The sequence below is a fragment of the Ipomoea triloba genome, chromosome 13, assembly GCF_003576645.1.
Source record: "Ipomoea triloba cultivar NCNSP0323 chromosome 13, ASM357664v1".
Classification (NCBI taxonomy): Eukaryota; Viridiplantae; Streptophyta; class Magnoliopsida; order Solanales; family Convolvulaceae; genus Ipomoea; species Ipomoea triloba.
This window is the reverse complement of record NC_044928.1, coordinates 19,387,225-19,394,586: the sequence shown is the minus strand read 5'-3', so window position 1 is coordinate 19,394,586 and position 7,362 is coordinate 19,387,225.

The following is a 7,362-nucleotide window of genomic DNA, read 5'->3' as shown; positions in this document are numbered from 1 at the left end:
TAAAGAAATACATATGTATCATTTTTTGGTGTAACTACTAATTTATTTAATTCAATAAGAGTAAAATAGAGTACTGATTCCGCTTCAATTTGTTGGGTTATTATTTGAGTACTCTCTTTGTCAACCAATCCCCAAATAGTTAATATAATTAGCTTCAAATTATTTTAAAATTTTTTTTTCATAATATTCATAAAATACTTGGTAACTAAATATATAACATTATTTTGTACTATAATTTTGATATTTAATTAAAATATATTGTAAAAATAAGATAATGGACAATGTAATGAATATCAATTAATAAATTTGAATGTAAAGAATCTTTGCATGAGAGAAAATAAAGACAATATAACTAATGAAATTATTTCTCTTATTTAATTTAATTTTTTGATAATGAATAATTTTTTCAAATAAAGGTATTGTAGACACATAATTCTAAATTAAAGAAAAACATATGTATCATTTTTTGTTGTACCTACTAATTTATTTAATTTAACAAGAGTAAAATAGAGTGAGAAACTTAATTATGTCAAATTTGATTGAGATGAGGTTCGAACCTAAGACCTTTCTTATAGAAATTAATGGGTAAGTTAAAAGTTAACGGAATATTAACGGAGAAGAGAATATTTAACAGAAAACTTAACGGATAATCATAAAAGTAAGGTTAAATTAGGTAATCTCTATTAATAATATTAATCTGAATTATCTTAACCATCGATTTGATTAAATAATTCATCTGAACCATCCATTTGATTAAATAATTCGACTGCCATTTTTTCTACCCATTTTAGGCCTAACTTTCTTTGGCTCTTATTAGTATAGTAGATTAGAGTTAATACCATAAATGCTCCTCTGACTATTGGACTAGTACTCCTTTTAGTCCTCGACTTTTAATTCGATCACAAATGGTCCTTTGACTTTCATTTTTTACCACAAATAGTCCTCCGTTAAAATTACTGTTAAATGGGTGTTAAATCTAGTGGTAATATCGTCAAATTGATTAATTTTATTATGATTACTTCTTTTTGACAATTATATGACAAGATAATTAATTTCAAAGATTAAGTTAATAAATATAAAAACAAAATTTTTTCAATATATATATATATATATATATATATATATATATATATATATAAACAAAATGGACCTAACAAATCACATAAATGAACAAATTAAATAAAAATTCATGATTAATGTTCGCAATTTATACTTGATTAATTATATTAATTCAACGATGGCAACCTTCAGTTATGTCCCAAACAAAATGTTTGATCAATTAATGAAGAGTGAAAACTATTAGTTGGCCATGTATGTACAATCATGAAAATGATGGAAGCAAGATTTTTGAAAAAAAAAATCTTCCATTTTAATCTATTGGTTAAATTAAACACAGATAGCTCTAATATTAAATCTTCATTTTGTAGGCATAATTACGAGAATAAGGTGTATTGTCTTTTTATTTAGGTGTATTTATATTTGTTAATTGTTTCAATTATGCTTGTTGGTGAAAAATTCTAAACATTTTTATTTTATGACCATTATATAAATCAATTTGACGATAATACCCCTAGATTTAACACCTATTAACCAGAAATTTTAATGGAAGACTATTTGTGGTAAAAAATGAAAGTCAGAGGACCATTTGTGGTCGAATTGAAAGTCGATGACTAAAATGAGTACTAGCCCAATAGTCAGAGGACTATTGTGGTATTAACTCTTATTATTATTATTATTGGTGTTGTTGTTGTTGTTGTTATTATATAAAAATAACATGTTCATTTTCAGTAAATAAACCAAACAGAAAAAAAAAATTCTAACTTTTAGCCAAACATAAAAAGATAGTAAATTATTTTCAAGAAAACTTTTTACAGGTTTTCAAACAAACCCTTAATTAAAATGTTTTAATGTTAGTTCAAATTTATTATCTAATCAAATCAAATTAGCTTATAAGAGCCTATGCAAGTTATATCGTTGAATTATGTTTGTATTCTTTGATTTTATGAAGTTATTAGTTTTATACTCGTATTGCGCGATTGATTTAATGCTTAATGTTTATATTTAAATAAGTAATTCAAAGTATATTAATCTAAGATTATATAGGAGAAGTTGATTATAGTTGACTCTAAAATTAATGTTTAATTTGCACTTTTCTAAAAATAATTATCTAAATACTTATTGTTGTTGGTATGGTATTAGGTAGTACATACTACTTTTGGTTGGAATTATTCTATGTTTTGTTAATTCGCTTTTGGATAAGTTATTCATTGTCTTCGTTTTTATTGCTTGTCCGCATTTTTTTGTTGGTAGTGTCTCATGTGCAATTGTGTTACTGGTGCTAGTTTGCAAAAGTAACAGATTTGGTCAAATTAGTTTTGTTACATTAAAGAAATAGATGCATGGAATCCTTAAGTTGATTCATTTATAATAATATTAAAAAATTGACCCCGTCATTTTTTAGACGTTGATCATGCACAACCATTAGAAATGTATAAATGCACTGCAAAGTGTTCAAAAATGCACTGCAAAGTGTGATACCTAGATCAATCAGAGAATTCAACAAAATAGAAAACAAGTGCGGAAATGGAAATGGCAGAATGTAGACTGGCACAGATATTGATTACCTAGTTTGATACGTGTATATACACCTGGGGGACGACCATCACTGCTTCCATTCTACTATCTCCAATACCAATTGTACAGAACGTAAGAGATGATACAATCTCACCAAGCGATCCCCACAAGGTAAGTAGCCCAACTGTGCAAGGCTATAGTAGATTGTCGAACTCGGAGATACGTGCAACAGAAGTCCAAGGAAATCCATTTCTTGGAGAGCCGCTCTACCGATATCCGATTCACTGACTCACTCTACACTGCACCAAAGCTGCATAGTTGTGCAAGGCTATAGCATATTGTCGAACTCGGAGATCCATGCAATAGAAGTCCAAGGAATTCCCTTTCTTGGAGAGCCGCTCTACTGATGTACAATTCGCTGACTCACTCTACACTACACCACAGCTACATGGTCTTCATGTCCACAATTTAAGTATGAGTGAGTATCTTCTCAAGTTCTTCTTCTTCTTAGATCTTCAGAACTTTAGTCTTGAGAAGATTTCTTGGAGTAATACTTGTAAAACTTATGGGAGAGATTGTTTGTGATTCAAGTTAGAATTGCATCATTGTTCTCTTTAATTCTTGAATCAACTCCCTTTATATAAAGTTTGATTTACTAGGTAGACACGGTAATCTTAATTTGAATATCCAAGTAGTAGATTACAGTCATACCCTTCGAGGTGTCTAGAGAGTAGGGACTTTCTTGTAATGTTACCTCTTGTGTTATAACTACTCTGCCAGATCAGCGCAGATAAGTCAATGAAGTCCAACAGATATATTATGGACGCTCTAGCGTAGTGTCTGATCGATTGGGTCTTCACTCTTAACTCTGTCAGACTCATAACTAAAACCTATCTAATTTGCCATAATAATTCAGTCAATTACAAGTACGGGGTTTAGACTTAAAACACTAACACGTAACATTATAGAAATAGATGCATGGAATTCCTAAGTTGGCTCCCTTATGGCCCTATCAGTTTTTAGCCATTGATAATCTTATATGGATGGATCAAATTAGTCTATACTTATCACGGGAATCCATCCTAGCATTGCTTATAACACAGGACCCCAAAAAGCTGATCATGAAATCCATCCTAGCTGATAGTTGATTAAAAGAAAAATAACTTTCTCAAAAAGCTACTTTGATCAACTTTTTAAATTTTAGCGTTTTGGAGCAATAAGTTGTTACAAAAAGTTAATTAATCAAACACTTAGTTGTTTAACCAAGTCAAACAGTTAATAGTGATAAAATAAACTAAAATTTTATTGATAAGTTAACTATGTTACCAAACAGGTTCACTATAAAATTTTCCATTAAAACGTTAGTAAAGTTTTTTTAGGTTTGTTGGTGCACGCAGATTTTTTTGTGGGTTATTTAAGATTCTATGATTTTGATATTAGTGGAGTATATCTTCACAAATAAGATTTTATTTAGTAGAAGAAGTAATAGACGATGGGGCACATAATCAGAAAATGACTACACAACATTTATTAGGTTCGTCATCAACAATAAATAATAAATAAATGAACGAACGAACAGTATTCGTAACATCTTCGACTGCGACAAACCAAATCTTTAAAAATTACACTACACATCCAGCAATAATTTGAGAATCAATGGAGTTTTCATGTCGTGAAAATAGAGATTTTTTATACTTATTTTTATTTTATTTTATATCGTCTAATGCTTTTGATTTACTATTAGAGGATATTTGGTGTTTAAAAAAAAAAAAAAAGGATATTTGGTAATCATAAAAGTTTAAATTTTTTAAAGAATTTAAAATGTGAAAAAAATTATTCTCGCATTTGATGTAATTTTTAAACTATGAAAATTTGGGTCAATTGAATCTAATTTCTCGATAATATTTTTTTTTTCTATAGGATTCAAGATGATGTAAATCATGGTAACTCAACTTAACATAGAGGTTAGACATTTACTTACTGCGCACAAGGAACCCTTACTTTGAGAGGTTGCCCCCATGCTGCTGCTAGTGAGACTCGATATCTAATCTTTCTTTCTAAACTTTACTCCTGTGACCAATTGAGTTGTCTATGCGGGCAACATGCACAATTTTTCTTGTTTGAGGGATTAATTGTAATTTTTTTTTTTTGCATTTAAATTCAGTAGTTTATATGTATTATTGGATTTAATTTAGTATGTCTATTTGACTATTTTTCTTACATATAATAAGTTGAAAAGATTTCTGAAAGTATAAATATTCCAGCTTAGATTATTCTTGAAATGGCATAGATTTTCCAGATATACTTAATTAATCACGTGGTTTGATGGTTATGTCCAATTGGAACATCTTGAAGAGAAGATTTGGGACCATAAAATATTGGATGAATATGGAAGACAATAATAGTATTTTAATTAATCCAAAATTAATCATGAACCTGGCACATGGTTCAAGGTTATGGATTAATAATTGGAGATTAATTATGGAGAGCAGGAATACGAATATGAATTTTGCATTTTCTAAGAATGTATTTGTTGGAAATTCCAAAAACAACGGCGGTTTGACAACGTTTACGCTTGTCAATTGTCATTGTGGAACAACCAAAATACCAAATAATCTATCAAATATCTTTATTTTTTATAAACCCTAATGTTGTCCAACAAAAACTTTTCTCTGCTGCTCAACTTCGGCTTCCACCGCTGACCTCCGGCCGGAGCTCTAATGGAGCTTTGAGCCGGCGGTTTTGGTCACCTTCTACGTTTACTTTCGCTCTTCTTCCGCCCCGACCACCGTCGCATCTCCGTCCGCCTCCGACCACCGCCACAGATCTTCTTCTTCCGTTTTCTTTCCCTTTGAATAAAATAATAGTAGGTAGGTATTGGGGTTTGTGTTGGTAGTCTTGAACTCCCAACCCTACTTTGGCTTTACCACTTTTTATTTTCTCTATTATTGTGTTTTCCTCTCGTTACTTTCACGGGCTTTTTCCTCTCGTTACTTTCACGAGCTTTTCATTATCATTAGCATAAATCGTTTAGTTTGGTTTCGGCAAGTGTTGATCTTATCCTGGGCGAGCAAAAAAGAATGATGATGAAGACCCAGATCTTTGATGAAGCTTTAAGCTCCTTGAAGGAACATAGCTTCCTAGTTATGAAACTTCTGCGATTCAAGTTTTCTATAGCATAGTTAGAAAAGTTGTTTCTATGTCTGACTGTAAGGAATGGTTTACGATTTCATTGATTGTTGATGTTAACGTTTTATGTTATGAATTAATGGAATAGCTACGTTTACCTTCAAAAAATATCTTTATTTTTTGAGTTCCACTGACTCTATAATATAGTATCTGATATTTTCTCAATCTACTGAGGAACAATCAAAATACCAAATATAATAATCTATCAAATATCTTTATTTTTTGAGTTCCACTGACTCTATAATATAGTATGTGATATTTTCTCAATCTACTGAAACACAAAGAGTCAATGTTACCTTTATTGAGACTCAAACACATAACCTCTTATTTGAGAGAGTCATTTCATGTCACTTGACCATAAAGTCATTGGCATTCTATCAAATATTTATTACAAACGCTTTTTTTCTTTCTTTCTTCCTTTTATTTATTTATTTATTATTTTTTTTGAGGAAACTTCCTTTTATTTATTTATATTGTTTGTATTGATAGAATTGTCAAAAATATGGGTCAGATCAAATATTCAAATCTATACTATTAATAAAAACAATATCCTCAACTTTAACTTCGCGCTCAAAACACTCATATACTATTAAGGTTTGCGTAATCTATACTATATTAATAAAAACAATATCCTCAACTTTAACTTCCCGCTCAAAACACTCATATACTATTAAGGTTTGCGTAATATTGTAAAAATATGGTAATAAAATTCATATCTGTAATACAATTGTACATTAAAGTATGGTAATACAATTCCTAATAAAATATATTTTTCCCTACGTTTCTATTCGTAATACAATTCTAAATTAAAATTACTAATCGTAATAATACAGTACATATATTTCCCTACAATGTAATCTATACTATTAATAAAAACAATATCCTCAACTTTAATTTCCGGCCCGTAATATTGTAAAAATATAGTAATAGAATTTCTATTCGTAATACAATTGTACATTAAAGTATGGCAATACAATTCCTAATAAAATATTCTTCCCTACATTCCTATTCGTAATAGAATTCTAGATTAAAGAACGAGCATATTTGCCCAATTTATAAAAATCCTAAACAATGATATATAAAATCTCTAAAATTCCAACACCGCATGCGTACATCTACACATTAGTTATTAATTAATAAATTATTTGCTGGAATTCAAACAAAGATAAAATCAGAAAACATAATCGATCCAAAACATATCCTCAATTGTACTATATAATATTTGACGTTATAATTTATATAATTATATATCGATCCAAATATTCTTAATATATTATAATAAATTCATTCCGTGCATCGCACATGTAAAGTGCATAATTAGAATCCAAAACGAACGATCATGTTTTATTAATAAAGTTTGCTAGTCTCAAGTCTCAACTCTCATCAGGACAACAAATCAAAGTGTATTAATACAATTTACTTCTACAATTCATTTGAAGACTATCTTGCTATATTTTTTTTTACCGGACTAGTGTTGCATTCCTCCTCCAAAATTAGTATTTAATATTTATTTTTGACAGTACTATTATTATATTGATTTGGCATAATGGTCAAATAGGCTTATCTAGTACTCTGATCTAAAGTGTTTAATTCACATCT